Here is a 19,176-nt window from a genome sequence, read left to right as displayed (position 1 = left end):
GCCATTTGGTGAGCTGCATATCCTGCTACATGTTCACAGACTTGCCAGTGGAAAAGCCAAACTTCACATGCCAGAAATGCAAGCTTGTGTCCCTGTTGGAGGAAAAGTTGCGAAATCTAGAAGAGAGGTTAACTACCTTGAAAATCATTAAGGAAGGTGAAGAGTTCTTAGACAGAGCAGAATTATCTCTTCATGATTCAGAAAGAGAAGAAATTCGAACTGCACCTGACGAAACAGAGGAATGGAAGCATGTGACCCACAGAAGCAGGAGGATCGAGAGGCAGTCAGCACCCATACTGCTCAGGAACCAGTACCAGGCTCTCACGCAGGAGAACCATGAAGAAATACAGCAAAATAAGACTTTGCCAGCAATGAATAACCTTGTAAGCCCTCAGAATCCTCCTGGATGGAGAAAGAAGAATGTTGTGAAGAAAAAACGGAGAGTGGTGGTTATGGGGGATTCCCTGTTAAGAGGAACAGAGGCCGCTATCTGCAGACCAGACATAACCTCAAGAGAAATGTGCTGTCTTCCAGGAGCAAAAATTAAAGATGTGTCTGACAGGATATCAAGACTCTTCAGACCTACAGATCACTACCCATTCCTGCTAATACATGTGGGGACAAATGACACCGCAAGAAAGGACCTGGAAACCATCTGCAGTGACTTTGAAAACTTAGGCAAGAAAGTGAAAGAATTGGGAGCGCAGGTGGTCTTCTCATCCATCCTCCCAGTGGATGGCCATGGAACAATGAGGTGGAATAAGATTCTACAGGTGAACAACTGGCTACGTCGATGGTGCCGTCAACAAGGATTTGGATTTCTGGATCACGGAATGAATTACCTATACGATGGACTACTTGCTAGAGATGGGGTGCACCTTACGAAGACTGGAAAACATGTATTTGGAAGTCGCCTTGCTACACTCATCAGAAGAGCTTTAAACTAGAACAATGTGGGAAGGGAAGCAAAAGGCCAGAAAAAGCCATACAGCTGACAAATACTATTGAGATCTCTGCTACTGGAAGTGGAAAAGAAGAACAAAGACAAAACAATTTAAATAATAAAAATATGGGAGGAAGAGAAACCAATCACAAACTAAAATGTTTTTATACAAATGTGTAGCACCCTGAGGATTCGGCTGCTACAGGGGTATTACACCTCAAGCCAGAGGTGTGGTATTCCACACCCGGGTAAGGATGGAGTGTGGAACTGAGCTAGTAGGCTGCATGCACTACATACATCCCATTTCCGGGGGACAGAACTACGGTACTCCCACCAGTATATGTGCAGGTACGACAGCGTCTGTCCCTGGCTGGAGTGGGAGGGGGGTGGAACATCCCAGTAGTGTAGGGGCAGATAGGGGGAGCAGTCTGGGTAAAGCTAGGAGCTCATTGGGTGCTGGTCACCTGGGCTCACACATAGAGGGAGTATAAAAGGTGGGCACCATCTTAGATCAGGGTGAGTTCAGGCAGGAGGAGCAGAGCAGAGGAGCTCAGCCAGGAGGGCTGACAGGGAGCTGTGGCTCCGGCTGGGCCCAGCTCCAGAGCAAGGCCTGCTGAGAGAGAGAGAGAGAGGAGGAAGAAGGACCCAGAGAGGAAACAAGAAGGGAACCCCAAGATCCCAGAATAAGGACAGAAGGGTGAAGGGTTGGCGGACAAGGGTACCGGATCCAAAGCTGGCAGAGGCCGAAAACAAACCTTAGCCAGGAACCGGAGGTCGTGGTCAGGATCTGCCACGACCCTCACCAAATCCACTAGAAAGGCACACCAAGTATAGGGTCAGGGAGCCCAGAGGAGGCTTGACCACCAAGAGACCCGAGGGAGCCGGCCAAAAGTGGATCCCTGGTGGGAACGGCCAGAGGAAGGGAGAGTCAGAAAGGAGCTCAGGACCACGCTCCGGAATTGCCTGGGGGTTAGCCGAGTCCAGGACCTGGCGGACGCAGCACGGCTCGGGTGGTCACTCAAGGCCAGAGTGACTAAAAGGACACCAGTAAGTAAAAACCCTGAACTGCATCTCCCGACTCTGAGTCTTCTTACTGCACCATCACAACCCCCATCATCCACACCTGCTGCCCTGAGGCCATACCCCTCCCGTTGGGGGTTATACCATCACTGCTGCACATATACCACCGGCCTCAGCGGACTGCTCTGCAGCGGCGGCTTCAAAGCCGCACTCAACGGGTGGCGTAGTCGACACTTAACAACATCTACTGCCATAGACTGCCACTTAGTTTGACACCCTGGGCACGGACCGGGTCACCGCCACAAGGACTACTACCCCCATACAGATCCGGCTCCGGGTATCCCCTTGAACATGGCCCAGGGGGCGCGTCAAATGCACAAAGCATGGGCAACAAACAAGGAGAATTGGAACTACTAATGCAGGAAAAGGAATATGATGTCATTGGAATCACTGAAACTTGGTGGGACGATACACATGATTGGAATAAAAGGCTAAAAGGATACAACTTATTTGCAAGAAACAGACTTGATAAACGAGGAGGAGGTGTTGCATTGTATGTTAGAAAAGCGTATATCTGCACAGAGATTGAAGCTTCAGAGACTGGGAGTTCTGTGGAAACTGTTTCGGTAAGAATACAAGGAGAGAACAACGGAAAGGACACCATTGTAGGCATTTACTACAGGCCACCTGGGCAAGCTGAAGATATGGATGAACTCTTTATGTATCAAATGACCAAGTTCTCCAAAAAATATGACGTAGTGGTCATGGGAGATTTCAACTATCCAGAGATTTGTTGGGAATCTCTCTCAAGTAAAACTAACAGGTCAAGCAAATTCTTATCCTCTCTTGCTGACAACTTTATCTTCCAAAAGGTAGGGGAGAAAACAAGGGGATCTGCTACTTTGGATCTAATCCTTATAAACAGGGAGGAAATGGTTGAGGAGGTAAAGGTGGCTGGGACCCTAGGAGGCAGCGATCATGCTATTATAGAATTTTGGATAACTAGAGGAGGAAGACATGTGAAGACTCAAACTTCAAGGTTAGATTTTAGAAAGGCAGATTTTAAGAGACTCAGAAAGAGAATAGGAGGGATCCAATGGCTGGATGTCCTTAAGGACAAAAATGTCCAGGAAGGATGGGAAATTTTTAAAAATGAGATTCTCAAAGCACAATCGTTAACAATCCCGAAAAGTAGGAAGAATGGGAAGCATTTAAGGAAACCAGGATGGATGAACACAGAACTTAAACACATGCTAAAAAGAAAGAAAGAAATGTTTATTAAATGGAAAGAGGGAGGCATATCTAAAGAAGATTATAATGCAGTCTGCAGATCCTGCAGGGCACGTATCAGGTTAGCTAAAGCTGACAATGAATTAAGGCTTGCAAGAGATGTCAAAAGCAATAAAAAAGGATTTTGGGGGTATGTCAAAAGTAAAAGAAAAGTCAAAGATGCTATAGGATTTTTGCAGGATGAAAATGGAGAAATGGTAAGAGAGGATGTTGAGAAGGCCGAACTTTTTAATTCCTATTTTGCATCTGTTTTCTCTCAGAAAGAAAATGTAACATCAACTGATCTTCACTGTCCTTTTAAAGGAATAGAGGAATCCAAGTTATCTGTAAACCGAAAGATTGTGAGGGAATATTTAGCTAACATAAATGAGTTCAAGTCTCCAGGTCCAGATGAATTACACCCCAGAGTACTGAAGGAGATCGTAGAAGAAATTTTAGAACCACTCTCCATAATCTTTGAAAATTCTTGGAGAACAGGAGAAGTCCCAGAAGACTGGAGAAGAGCAAATGTTGTTCCTATCTTCAAAAAGGGGAAGAAGGTGGACCCAGGGAACTATAGGCCGGTGAGTCTGACTTCTATACCAGGAAAGATCTTTGAACAAATTATTAAACAACATGTATGTAAGTACATGGATAAGAATGAAGTGATTAACCAGAGTCAGCATGGGTTTGTAACTAACAAGTCATGTCAGACTAACTTAATTTCCTTCTATGACAGAATCACTGACTGGGTGGATCAGGGAAATGCTGTAGATATAGTATATCTTGACTTCAGCAAAGCATTTGACAAAGTATCTCACACCATCCTTATTGAAAAAATGACCAAGTATGCAATGGACCAGGCAACTGTTAGGTGGATTCATAACTGGCTTAGTGATCGGACTCAAAGGGTGGTTGTAAATGGCTTCACATCCAGCTGGATGAATGTCTCAAGTGGGGTACCACAGGGCTCCGTCCTGGGACCTGTATTGTTCAACATCTTTATCAATGATTTAGATGAAGGAATTGAGGGTAAGCTGATTAAATTTGCTGATGACACAAAGCTAGGAGGGATAGCTAATACTAGAGAAGAGAGAGAGAGGATTCAAAAAGACCTAAATAAACTGGAGCAGTGGGCAGCAACCAACAGAATGGTTTTTAACAGGGAAAAATGCAAAGTACTACATCTGGGCAATAAAAATGAAAAAAGCATATACAGAATGGGAGGAATAGAGCTAAGCAACAGTACATGTGAAAAAGACTTAGGTATACTAATAGATCATAGACTGAACATGAGTCAACAGTGTGATGCAGCAGCAAAAAAGGCAAATAAAATTCTGGGATGTATTAACAGAAGCATACAGTCTAGATCACGTGAAGTCATTATCGGTCTTTACTCCTCTTTGGTCAGACCTCATCTGGAATACTGTGTACAGTTTTGGGCACCACATTTTAAAAAAGACATAGACAAACTGGAGCAAGTTCAGAGAAGAGCGACCAGAATGGTGACTGGTCTGCAAACCATGTCCTATGAGGAACGGTTGCAGGATTTGGGAATGTTTAGCTTGCAAAAAAGAAGACTGAGAGGAGACTTAATAGCTGTCTACAAATATGTCAAGGGCTGTCACATTGTAGAAGGATCATCTTTATTCTCATTTGCACAAGGAAAGACTAGAAGCAATGGGATGAAACTAAATGGGAGGAGACACAGATTAGATATTAGAAAAAACTTTTTGACAGTTAGGGTGATTAATGAGTGGAACAGGCTGCCACGAGAGGTGGTGAGTTCCCCTTCAATGGACGTCTTCAAACAGAGGCTGGACAGACATCTGTCTGAGATGATCTAGTGAATCCTGCTTTGAGCAGGGGGTTGGACCAGATGACCCAGGAGGTCCCTTCCAACTCTACCATTCTATGATTCTATGATTCTATGATTCTATGATTCTATGATCAGCACCATTCTCGGAGAGTTCCCTCAGTCCTGGACTCGAATAGACGATGCCATAGTGGTACCAGTCCTGCATTTCCTGCAACCGGCACAGCAACAACCAACACCAGAGCCGGAAGGTGAAGAGGAGCTAGCGGTTCCAGATGCAGAAGAGCCTGTATCAGCAGCCCAGGAGAGTCAACCCTCTGCTGACAGTGAGCCTGCCATGCCTGCGGTAAGCCAAAGAACCCGCAGACAGCTGCCTGCCCTACCTGTACACCCAGCTGGTAGCTGTACCCCTAACGCTAGTGGGGAAAGCCAAGTCGGTCCACCACCAGACAGTGGGTTAAGGAGGTCAACCAGGAGCACAAAGGGACAGATACCCGCTCGCTGGAGAATATAGAGTGCACTAATTGTAAATAACCCTGTTGCCAAAAGTTGAAATGTTTGCCAAGTTACATGCATGTTTGGTAATTCTGTGTTTCAGTTTCTTGCAGCTACCGTAAGGACTCACAGGTTATGGACTTTTTATAACCGGGACCTTGTATGGACTGCGTTCGGAGCCTAACCAAGGAATGAACTAAGACTGTAAAGGACTTGGGGTAGGACAGACTCCCACCTGGTTAAGGCTCCCCGTTGTATTGGTGATATGGACACCCGGTCACAGACCACACTGTGACCTTAAGAACTCAATCTGTGCGTCACTTTCCTGATAATGTGTTATGGTCATGCATATTGTCTTTGTTTATTGTTTAGTCCCGGAGTACTAAATTTCACTAGGGGGGAATGTGTCACCCTGGCCTGGATGCCACAAAATGTAATAAAGCTGTGTCTGAGAGAAGGGGGGAGGTTCTCTAGTCAGGGGAACATTAGCATGCAGAACCTCCTGTCTCAGGCCAGTAGGGGGAGCAGGCTGCCCCTATAAAAGCTGGAACTGAGGGCAGGGTTAGAGAGAACTGGATGACCTGTCTCAGTACTGAGACTTGTCCCGGAGCAGAGCAGGGACAGAAAGTTGTATTGCATCTAAGAGGAAGTGTGGCAAGAGGAGAGCCACAAGCCAGAGACAAGAGGCGAAGTGAGCCTGTCTTAGCAGATAAAGGACTTAATTTACCAGACTTTGGTGTCTGAGGCTGGGAGGATTCCACATCCCACAGCAGATAACCAGTCCGCAGGGGACTGTATGTTCCTTGGCCTAAGAAACCTGGAGGCTCTGCCACAACAGAAGGGACCAGTAAAGCCGTACCAGGCCAGGAGCAGAAAGGAACCCACGTCGCAGGCCATACAGGCGAGAGTACACAGAAAGCTCGGAAACGTGGGCTGTTACCCTATAAGGAGGAGATAGCCAGAAGGAGCACAGAAAGCACGGTAGGCCTACACCCTCACCCTGACCAAGGCCCTGCAACCTGTTGTCTGTGTGCTCCTTCGCGCCTCCAGCACTACCGGTACTGGGACTCTCACCACCATCACTCCCACCATCCATTATACTGCCCTGGGGCCGCACTCTTCCCGTGGGGAGTCACACTACCCTAGCTGCACACCTCATCAGCCCCAGCGGTCTGCATGCAGCGGCGGTTCCTAATAACCGCAATTCACGGGTGGCGTAGTCGGACATAATCATCAGCGCATAACGGACTACCACCCTGACCACCCTGAGCCACGGAACCGGGTTGCCACTACTACTCCCATCGTTCCCCTACTGCCCGGATCCGAGTGCCCCACGGCCCAGGGGGCGAGTCAAGAGCAAGACCTGGTAAGCTACCCATTGACTTGGACATGGGAGTCTTAACACCAAAGACGACATCACCAGATGCAGATTGGGATACAGAGCGGCAGCAACAATACCGTAAGGTGCAAGAATGTGTGGAGAGAAGTTTGTCCCAGGCGAGACAGAAGCAGGAGAAAACTTACAATCAGCACGCACCTGCAGTTCCCTTGTCACCTGGAGAACAAATACTCAAAAGGAAGAGACGAGTCCACAAATTAGATGACCAGTGGGAGGTTGAGCCATACACCGTCCTACCTTAGAATTACGATAACACCAAAGTGTGCCTCATCAGTAAGGATGGAGGAGAAACTTCAGCGGCAGTCTCAACAGATCACTTGAAGATATGTCCTGAACAGTTGAAACACACAGAAGAAGATCAAGCCAGCCCTCGGCCCACAGAAAAAGTGGAGGAGACGGTCCAGACTGTCTTCGGAGAATTTCCCCGGTCTTGGACGCAGGTGAACAAAGCGATTGTGGTACCGGTCCTGACCTTTCTCCAAGCGGCCTCACCAGAAGCTGCAGAGGCTCCAGAACATCTGGAAGACCAGCCGGCCCCAGAGACAGATGCTTTATCAGCAGCAGATCAGGAGAATCTACCCTCTGCTAGCAGTGAACCTGTCGTACTCAGGGTGTGTCAAAGAATTCGTAGGAGATTACCCAGCCTACCGGTGTTACCTCAGACTACCCGTAGTGTAGTTCCCACTGGGGTAGACACTAGGGACCAGGGTAGGTTAGTGACAACAAAAGTACTACGTAGATCGACCCGGAGTACTAAAGGTCAGCTTCCTGCCCGCTGGAGGAACTAAAGTGTAAGAGAATTAAAGTGTATGTTGTATATAGTTGTACCCGTTAAATAGGCTTGGAAAAGTATATTTTTTAAATGTATGGACAATTGGGTCACAGGACTAGATGTGGTCAGGACAATGTTGGATATAGTTACTAATTGGCCTAGAAAATAAACCGCAGGTGTGCCCTGAAGCCACGCCCAGGGACGATACACAAAGTGGGTTGATGCGGTTCCCACCAGCCAAATTTCAGTTACCCGGATTTTGGTGTAAAGACTAAGCGCCGCAATGACTGTTTCCAATTCTAGTTTGGTTTTTGTAATTTTTGACTTTGTACATTGTTTGTAATGTGGATTGTTATTGCTAATTTTAAAAGGTATCCTCAGTCCGGGAGTACTGATGTTAACTAGGGGGGAATGTGGCGCCCCAGGAGTCCGGTTGCCACAGTGGCATTGCCTCCCTCACATTGGGGTGATGCCATGCCTGGAAGCAGGGAGGGGTCCCCTAATCAGGTTTTGCTAACATGCAACACTTTCCTGGCTCCAGACCAGCAAGGGGAGCTCCTCCCCTTAGCAACTGGGATCTGGAGGCGGGGTTAGTTAGTGTGAGGAGAACAGACAGGAGTTGAAGTCAGGACGTCGAAGAGGAAAGACCTAGGGAGTGGAGCTGCGCGGCAGTTCACCCCTGGGGATAGGAGCACGGAAAGACCGGACACCGGAGTCCGAGGTTGTGGGGCACCGAAGGCCCAGCAGCAGAAACTGGAGGGCAGGAGACTGCAGGTCTCCTGGCCCCACCAGACGCCCGGAGGCTCAGCAGCACCGCAGGGTCCAGCACCGCCACGTGGGAGCGACGCACCAGCAAGGCCCAAGCTGCCTGCCAAACGGGTGAGCACAAGGACGTTGTACTCAGGGACGAGGGCCACCGCACAGCTACAAGTAGCAGGGCCAAAGAGATTAGTGAAAAAGGGAAGGCCTCCAACTCCACCTGGCGAGGTAGATTCCTTACTTGCTTCCAGGCTGCCCGAACTCCCACTTCTAGCCAGCACCCGTGTCCCGGTCTGCCTAATCACCGCAAGTAAACATAAGATGAAACCGCCATTGAGTTGTGGACTGATTATTAACTGCGCCATCACCCCTGCACTACAACGCCCAGCATCACCTGTAACATCTACAACATTTCTGCACTGCCCTGGAGCTAAGCTCTACCTGTGGAGAGCCAAACCAACTCTGCTGCATTAACAGCTCCAGAGGACCTGTGCTGCAGTGGCGGCTCTATATAGCCGCATACCACAGGTAGCGTCATGAACTATATATATAAAACTATAAAATCCCCTGTAAATATCCCCCTTTTTACTGACCGCCCTGGGTCACGGACCGGGTCACCGCCACTGTGACACCTCCCCAAGCAAAGATCGGCCCGGCACCGAGTACCCCACAACCCAGGGGGCGCGTCAGCTGCATTATACTATATGTACTACATGGGGGCTACATTACCCTCTATTAAGGACTATGGGAAGTGCATTATACTATGTGTGCTATATGGGGACTGCAGTATACTGTGTGGAGGACTATGGGGTGTGCATTATACAATATGGACGACTATGGGGTGCATTATATTAAACAAGCAAAATGTTGCCTATTCATCGGGTGATTGGATTGTTTATGTCGGAACAAAAATCATTGTTCTCAGCAGCACATCACTGGGGGAAAACTGCAGATCTGCTGCTGATAACATGATACTGTATGGCGACAGACTGATTCCTGGTGATCGTTCTGTCCCCATTATTCTTGGTCATTCTGTGTTTAGAAGCTGGGAAACAAGCCTCGAACCACTTCAGTATTGTCGATCGTGCTCGTTTAACGGCCTGAACTCAGCGCATGTAAATACAACCGAAATGTTTCTGTGTGAAGATGCAATATGTGAGTATTTGGGACCCCACTTTAAAATTTTGCCCAGGGCCCCACTTTGTCTAAAACCGGCCCTGCCTTCAGGAATAATAGTTACGAGATCTTGAGGACAGATTTGATAAATGAGACTTCCCAATAGTGAATTTGGAACCATCGTAGGTTCCACCACATTATTTCAGAATGGTTCATCAGTTTCTTGCATCCTTGATAACAGATTTCGTCCTTTCCTGTACTTCCTGGGCACGAGTCTCAGTGACAGAGAGTGCAAATTGCACTTGGTCTACAACACGTGTTTTCCCCTCAAGCCTGACCATCAAAACAAAAGGATGTGGAGCCCAACCATGGAGCAGCTGCGGTCAGACCACTGTCTGACCACATGTTTTTATCTTGGAAGTGCTTCCATCCGCTCTGGGCAATTCCCCTCCCATGGAAAAGCCTTCTTCCTTTCAGACAGCACATAAATTAAGGAGCAGGCGTTTCTACCGGCTCTCGGTGCATGCTGTATCGCACATACTACAAGGAATGGAGGACGCAGCCTCCTCGGCTATATTTATCACGGCTTCCTGCGATTTGGGCTAAAAATATAACTTTTGTTCAAGTTTCCACCTAAGATCCTTCTATACTGTCTCCGTCTATACATAAAATAGGAAGGCGGTGAATGGAAGTCTTAACCCTTTGTATGTCAGCGAAAGTGACAGCTTAAGCAGGACTTGTCACATGCTATAAATATATAATTTATTTATTCATTTATTTAGGTATTTATTTTATACCCACTATTCTCTTGAACCTGATGTCATTTTTCTTTGGTTTCTGCACCTCTCTGTTCCCGAGATATGGCCCCTTCTTTCCTGGATATATAGCAAAGGTCAAAAGTTTGGACGCACCTGTTCATGCAATGGTTTTCCTTGTACTTGTTGGAATTTGAACATTGTAGATTCAGACTCAAGGCAGGAAAAAAAAAGAAGAGCAACAAAATATGGAAACAAGGAGTAAAGAAACGTGTGAAACAAACCAGAATGTGTGTTAGATTCCTCAAAGTACCCCCTTTTACTCTGATGACAGCTTTACGCTCCCTTGACATTTTCTCAGCTTCATAAGGATGGCTTTCATTGAACAAATATGCCATGCCAACAGCTCATTTGTGGACTCAGCGGCCTGTGAAGGTATCCTCAAGTGCAGTTATGAAAATCATCAATTGCTATGATGAAAGTGGCTTTCGTGAAGACCGCCACAGGAAAGAAAGATCAAAAATTACCTTTGCTGCAGAGGATAAGTTCATCAGAGTTACTAGCCTCATAAACTGTCAACTGACCACAGCTCAGATGCCAGCCCTCATAAATGAGTACAGCCATCAAGTAGCAGACACATTTCAACATCAACTGTCCAGAGGAGACTGAGAGAACCAGGACTTTTTGGTCGAATTGCTGCAAACACACGGCTACTGAGGACCACAAAAAGAAGATATTTGTATGGTCCAAGTAACAAAAGATTATATCTGTCAAAATCTGCTCTATGGTCTGAATAGTTAAAATTTTGAGATTTTTTATACCAATCGCCATGTCTTAGTTAGACTCCATTGTGCATGGAGGTGGAGGTGTGATGGTTTCGGGCAGTTTTGCTGGTCACACAATTGTTCATTTATTCCGAATTCAAGACGCACTCATCGTGGCTACCACTGCATTCTGCAATAACATGTCATGCCATCTGGTTGGCACTTAGTGGGACCATGATTTATGTTGCAACAGAACAATGACCCGGGCCAAAACACATCTCCAGTCTATACAAGGGCTGTGACTAAGAAAGAGAGGGAAGGAGGCTCAGTCAGATGACATGGCCTCCAAAATCACCCATGACCTCAACTAATGGAGATTGTTTGGGATGAGTTGGATGCAGAGTGAAGGCAAAGCAGCCAACAAGTGCTCAGTCCCTCTGTGAACTCCTACAAGTCTTTTGGAAGCCATTCCTAGCCAAACTTTTGACCAGTATTGTGCATCTAGTCTTTGTGTCAACTCTTTTCTAGCAAAGTGTCTTCTTGAGGACCACGCCCACTTGACTAACAAGACTAGACTTACATACAGGGAAGAGGGGGCCATATCTCAGGAACAAAGAGGAGCAGAAATAAAAGAAAAACATTGCTGGATTCAGGAGAACAGCGACATTTACATCAGGTACAACAATTACAGTACATATTTATGGCAAGTGACTGGTCCAATTTAAAGGGGTGATCTGCAGTATATGGAAGTCTATGAGCTAAAACTCTCACTTATACTGTATGGAGGTCCAGGTCCCAATATCTACAGAAATTTCCAGAACTAACCCAGGCTAAGGGGGTTCAGGCACACTTTTTAGTACTGGGATCATAACTATTAAGATTTTGTATGAGGTAGTCTAAGTCATAATGGGATTTAAGCCTCTAAATATGAGACGTTTCCCATTCATTGACAGCAAACAGTGATATTAAAATGGATAAATGGGTTTTCGCAACTTATGAAGTGATAACATATTTCTAGGATATGACCGGTGGGGGTCCGATTTACAGAGACTGAAGGGGATGTAGCGCTAGTATTGGGGTCAGCCATAGGGCGGTTGTGTGCAGGGAAAAATCAATGAAGGGGATACCACGCTTGTGTATCTTATCATTCTCAGGATCTGTGTGGATCCTAGAGGTTAGACCTCCACCGGTAGCCTAATAATAGGCCATTAAAACCCAGTAGGGCAGATTTATTAACTCTGTCTAAAATCAAAACAGTCTCTGTTGTCCATAGCAACCAATCACAGTGCAGCTTTCATTTTTAAAGAGCAGAATATGAAATGAAAGCTGTGCCGTGATTGGTTGCTATGGGCAACAAAGATAGTTTTGCTTTTCAATAGCCTCATCGATGTGCCCCAATGTATATTAGGAAATCATGTGATATTTCATTATATAATAATGAAGCTGTGCCCACATGAATCCAGAAAACCTACTTACTTCTGTGTCAGAGACGGGATCCCGAACGTCATATCTAGAGCAGAATAAAGCAAAACCAAAGCCATGACACAGCATCAGTGCTAGTATAAGTGCAAAGTATAGGTGCACATTCACATTGAGGCCATTAACAAACAAAACCTAGAATAAAAACAATGCGTCCATATCCTGCAGTAAGTTAATAAATAGTTGACACTATTTTGATCAAAACAGTGCAAAAGCCATCCCACCGCGACAAGGTGTACCCAATCGGGACGGTCCCAATCTCTAATATCTCACCTGGCTATGTGCCATCAGACCTCAAAATAGACCGGGGCAGAGCAGGACCTAGTTCTGACTTAAAAAATTTAGTACACCCATATAAGTCCCTTTTGTGCACCCACATAGAAGTCATACCCCTAGTTAAACCCCTTAGTGTTGCCAAACTGTTTGATCCCCTAAAATAGTATGATGCCCCCACATTGTCCCTCCACACAATATGATGCCTCAAAAATGCCCCTAAACACATTAATGTCCCCATATACATTATAATGCAACCACAGTGCCCCTCCTACACTGCCCCACACTGTACCCTCCACATATTATTAAGCCCCCAAAGTGCCCCCTACACTCTATTAAAGTATCATGTTGCTCCACCTAATAAGACGCCTACACATGATACCCGACAGTGCTCCTTCCACAATAGTATGGTGCCCACTGGCTAATTAATATAAAATGCATCTTGGCGTTGAGTAAGGAAGGTCTCCACTCTGTGTTGTGTGTCTCAGCACAGCAGGCGTGACGTAGTGAAGACATTGCGCTTCCTGTGCCGAGTCTCAGACAGCTCAGTTAAATGGTGGTGCAGAGAGCTGATGGCTCCCTGCTCCACCATTGTATTCAACTGTATCTGTATCCTACAGACTGGCTACTGCATTCAAGATACATTGGAGAGGGGAGAGTTTAGTGAAAGGAAAGCCCCCCATCCACACTAGATAGCTATTCGTAGACCGTTTTTTTCCCAAATCCTCCAAACACAGGACATTGTGCTTCCTTGTGCCAAGTCTCAGACAGCTCAGGTAAATGGTGGTGCAGAGAGCTGATGGCTCCCTGCTCCACCATTGTATTCAACTGCATCTGTATCCTACAGACTGGCAGCTGCATTCAGGATACACTGGAGAGGGGAGAGTTTAGTGAAAGGAAAGCCCACCGTACCCAATAGATAGCTATTCGCAGACAGCTTTCTCTCCCAAGTCCCCCATACACAGGAGTACTCAGCTGAGCTCTTCTGCGCTCTCTAGAGAGTCGCTGTCAGAGTCCTCTATATCTTCCAGACTCCCATGATAGCAGATTATCTCCAAAAAGGACCGGCCATCGAAAATCCAATGTGTCAGATCCTTCTCTCCCCTGACATCTTCTGTTTGGGGATAGTCAGGAGTCCCACAAACACATTAGACTGTTGGACAATCCCACAGATATTGGCAGACTTGGTCGACTTTAGTCCAATGCGCATGGAGACCCAAAGACCGATTTTTATTTTTCGTTTATTTCCTTCTTTTGAGGCTTTCTAGAGCAACAAAAGTCTCATGTTCCACTAAAATGTTGCATGAAACATTTGTTCACAAATTTCTGGTGTGTAAAAAAAAAAAAAATTACTTGATTGGAGGGAGGTCTAGATTACATTTGTGCACAAATTTTGTGATTTTTTTTAAAAAAGTCGCAAATAGTGAACCTGTGGCAAAGGTCTGGGTTACAAAAACCAAGCCCGCAGAGAAAGTCAGAAAAAAACAGAGGAACAAGGAGAAAATAGACTCAAAATAAACACAACTTAAAAGCAAAATTTGGCGTAAGACAAAGCCTTAAAACAGGAAAAAGTACACAAAAAATAGGCGCAAATGCAACAATAGATAAGGTCCTAAAGTTCTCCATACATATTAGAATAACATCCGTGAAAGCAGCTAATATTAACGACCAATAGTCAAATGTGTATGGGGGCCACAGACAGATGACGGTCGGGGATGTTGATTATCTGGGGTATATGATTTCAAACTGACAATCATTTGGTTCTCTCGAAGATTAATCGCAGCCAGAGATGTATGGCAGCAACTCTTTCATAGAGCGCTCCTGTATATACCAAAGAAAGATGAGATCGCTATCTGCTGAAGGATTGGCGGACAACCGTCTAAGGTTTATGGGGCTTACAAATTTTCTGGTTTTCTACAAGAAAAGAATTCAGATTCTTGTGGTGTTTTTGAGTTGCCTGGACATAGGGAGTGAAAGTAATATAGCCCCAATACGGTGGCCATGCTACCTGGGAGTTATGGTAGTACCACACACTGAGATGGAAATATTACATTTAGGAAGGTTAGCACAGGGCAGAAAGACTAGAGAGGACGTGATGTTAGAGACAGTGGACAGACATCATTGGTGTTTTATAGTTCTCAAAGATACTCCAAACTCTTTCTTTTAATCCCCTCCCTTTTTCCTTTTAATCCTCTCCTTTACAATCCCCTCCTCGCAATGGCACCAAAACTGCACCAAAATGGCACATGTAAGAGCATCTCAGTAAGTCATTATGGACTCTGGACCTACAGCCTGATTAACCATGTAGTAACCGTCTTTGTTGTGACTCCACTGAGTCTGAATAAAGGGTAAATCCATTTCTGCTCCACATCGCACCTTTCCCCTTAGTGTCACAATCTATTCTCCTTGCTTACAAAATCATTTCCCAGGAGAAAACCCTCCGCCTTAGTTCTTCTCCACTAAATTTTAACCAAGACGACTGATTTCAATCAATATGCACAGAAGGAGAAGGAAATGAAGCCTCTTAAAACTCATCTGATGTAAAATGTATTTACTCAACCTCCGGTGTGTGTTATAAAGCTGAAATGTTTTTATCGTGGACTGGTTGATGAGGATACAAGTGGCTGTGTATTAGGGGATTGCTTACAAGGCAATGATGGGATGATAATAGAATTGGCAATGCCACATTGTAATTCATCACTCAACTTCCGATCATTTCGTCCCCCTCTAGTTTAGTAATGGCTCGCTCCTTCTGGTACTTTCTCCATTAAAAATACATGCATCCTCATACGAACGAGCATGCATGTGTATGGGGTAGTGAGGAAAGATAGCTTTGTCTGCAGCTGTGTGTTATGGAGCAGTACATCCTAAGTGTGCAGCCATATAGTGCAAAGTACAGTGCCATATTATAGGAAAATTATCCTGGTGTAAAAAACTTTTTAATGTCGTATTAGTGAATTTTAGAGAAAGATAAAGTATGCACTTTTTCCTTTGATATCAGACACATATAGTATGAGCCCATTAGAAGTCTATGGGTGCTTTATGATGGCTCCATATGACTCGGAGGTTGCATGGCGCCATAATACACTTGTGTTCATAAAATGTCCATATATACACCACTACAATAATAAAAATGGCCATAAACATTGGATGATATTAAGCTATTGGCGGACAAATCATTGGTGCAACATGTGCGGCCAGCAGGGGCCCAAGAGGTGAGGGGCCCATTTCTACCCCCAAAGCAGGTGCAATTTTGCATTTTTAGGAGTTCTTGGGCCTGCAAAGGGCCCATATATTGTTCTTGAACAGGAGCCCTTTTCTGTTGGCGTCTGCCAGTGTATTAAGCCAAACCTTTGATTTTGGAGCATTAATCAATCCAATTTGAAAGAAGTGTCCTGACTGTTAGGCTGACCTGGTGAGGTGGATCCTCAAAGCCCAAGGTTTCGGTGGGCACACGGGCCATGGGATTTGGTGCAGCGGGTAGTTGTGGCACACGAGAAACAGGTAGCCGAGGTCCTGGAAAAAACAGACAGGTAGCCAAGGTGCTGGAAGAACGCAGACAGGTAGCCGAGATTCATTGGCTGTAAGCCATAATCATCAACATTAACAGAATTAAACACGTGAAATAGATCCCTCTGTGTGTAATGACTCTATATAATATAGGAGCTTCACTTTTTGTATTGAAGAACTGAAATAAATTAACTTTTGATGATATTCTAATTTAGTGAGATGCACCTGTATCAGCTAAAACACTATGTGGCAGTCAGGCGTCTCTCCTGATTCCCAAAGAGAAGTGCACACTCAGTTCAGTTGAGTGTTCATCTGTGCTCAATATGGAGAGGAGAGTAAGCTGTTGCCAGAAAACTTATTTCCCATGGAGAATAAAAGGATCGGTCATTAAAATAAAATATGCCCCATCCTTCTCCGTACCTCAACAGATGGTGTCAGGAGGCCCTTCCGTACATACAGTTAGGTCCATATATATTTGGACAGAGACAACATTTTTCTAATTTTGGTTCTAGATATTACCGCAATGAATTTTAAACAAAATAATTCAGATGCAGTTGAAGTTCAGACTTTCAGCTTTCATTTGAGGGTATCCACATTAAAATTGGATGAAGGGTTTAGGAGTTTCAGCTCCTTAACATGTGCCACCCTGTTTTTAAAGGGACCAAAACTAATTGGACAATTGACTCCAAGGCTATTTCATGGACAGGTGTGGGCAATCCCTTCGTTATGTCATTCTCAATTAAGCAGATAAAAGGCCTGGAGTTGATCTGAGGTGTGGTGCTTGCATTTGGAAGGTTTTGCTGTGAAGTCAACATGCGGTCAAAGGAGCTCTCCATTCAGGTGAAACAAGCCATCCTTAAGCTGCAAAAACAGAAAAAACCCATCCGAGAAATTGCTACAATATTAGGAGTGGCAAAATCTACAGTTTGGTACATCCTGAGAAAGAAAGAAAGCACTGGTGAACTCATCAATGCAAAAAGACCTGGGCGCCCACGGAAGGCAACAGTGGTGGATGATCGCAGAATAATCTCCATGGTGAAGAGAAACCCCTTCACAACAGCCAACCAAGTGAACAACACTCTCCAGGAGGTAGGCATATCAATATCCAAATCTACCATAAAGAGAAGACTGCATGAATGTAAATACAGAGGGTTCACTGCACGGTGCAAGCCACTCATAAGCATCAAGAATAAAAAGCTAGACTGGACTTTACTAAAAAAACATCTAAAAAAGCCAGCACAGTTCTGGAAGAACATTCTTTGGACAGATGAAACCAAGATCAATCTCTACCAGAATGATAGAAAGAGAAAAGTATGGCGAAGGCGTGGTACAGCTCATGATCCAAAGCATAGCACATCATCTGTAAAACACGGTGGAGGCAGTGTGATGGCTTGGGCATGCATGGCTGCCAGTGGCACTGGGTCACTAGTGTTTATTGATGATGTGACACATGACAGAAGCAGCCGAATGAATTCTGATGTATTCAGAGCCATACTGTGTGCTCAGATCCAGATAAATGCAGCCAAACCTACTGACCCGAAGAATAAAGCTGCCTTATCAATTTTACCACACGCGGAGTAGAATAAAAAAATTAAAAAAAAAACAATTCCTGAATTGTTGGTTTTTGTTTATTCTGCCTCACAAAAGCTGGCATAGAAAGTGATCAAAAAATGTCACATGCCTGAAAATGGCACCAATAAAAACGTCAACTCATCCCGCAAAAAACAAGCCGTCATATGACTCTGTCGGCCAAAATATGGAAAAATTATAGCTCTCAAAATATGGCGATGCAAAAACTAGATTTTACAAAATATGTGTCTTTTAGTGTGTGACAGCTGTCAATCATAAAAACCCGATATGATTCTGGTATCGCTGTAGTCTCACCGACCCGAAGAATAAGGTCGTCTAATCACTTATACCGCATGAGGAACGGCGTAAAAAATAAACGCTAGGGCTGGGGTTGGGGTTAGGGTTGTGCTAATGTTAGGGTTGGTGTTAGGGTTGGTTTTTTTTTTATAAAAAAAAAAAAAAAAAAATGACAATATGGCAACTAGTGTTGAACGCAAGTGCTCGCTACTTGAGTTTGCATCGGGTGCTCGGGTATGCATTGAGTATCGCGGGTGCTCGAGTCTCCGCCCCATATGCTTCGCGGCCAAAAAAACCTCGGGGGGATTGCCTGCCATGCTCGAGCGATCCCCACATGTTTTTTTTGGGGTGTCTAATAACCGTGAAACATGCTGGCGGGGACTCCAGCATTTCACTTGAGCACTCGTGATACTTGGTGCATACCTGAGTACCCGATGCAAACTCAAGTAGCGAGCACTTGCGCTCAAGACTAATGACAACTTATTCAATATGATGACCTAATGTCATCAAATTCTGTGTCGTACCTCTGGGTTCAAAATGTTCACTATACCCCTTGATAAAATCCTTGAGGGGTGTAGTTTCCAAAATGGGGTCACTTGTGGGGGGTTTCAACTATTTAGGCACATCAGGGGCTCTTCAAACGCGACATGGCGTCTGCTCTCGATTCCAGCCAATTTTGCGTTCAAAAAGTCACACAGTGCTCCTTCCCTTCTGAACTCTGCCGTGCACCCAAACACTGTATTTTCCCCACATATGGGGTATTGGCGTACTCAGGAGAAATTGCACAAAAGTTTTTGGGGTCCATTTTCTCCTCTTACCCTTGTGAAAATAAAAAAATTGGGGCTAAAACATCATTGTTATGGAAAAAGTTTGATATTTTTATTTTCACTTCTCCATGTTATAAACTTCTGTAAAGGACTTGGTGGTTCAGGGTGCTCAC

The 19,176-nt window shown here is 45.1% G+C and overlaps 1 long non-coding RNA gene across 1 annotated transcript in view; it reads right to left on the bottom strand.

The window, feature by feature from the left end:
• Positions 1–19,176, bottom strand: part of LOC141164571 (uncharacterized) — a 139,837-nt gene that overhangs the window by 117,903 nt on the left and 2,758 nt on the right. The window contains exon 2 of the long non-coding RNA XR_012250931.1: positions 16,273–16,376. This is a non-coding gene — a long non-coding RNA (uncharacterized lncRNA). The remainder of the gene's footprint in view (positions 1–16,272; positions 16,377–19,176) is intronic.

Source organism: Phyllobates terribilis, unplaced genomic scaffold (assembly GCF_046119375.1).
Source record: "Phyllobates terribilis strain yellow unplaced genomic scaffold, ASM4611937v1 Scaffold_10__3_contigs__length_209671492, whole genome shotgun sequence".
Classification (NCBI taxonomy): Eukaryota; Metazoa; Chordata; class Amphibia; order Anura; family Dendrobatidae; genus Phyllobates; species Phyllobates terribilis.
Note: the sequence above shows the minus strand (reverse complement) of the source record. Positions and strands in the feature narration are given on the sequence as shown.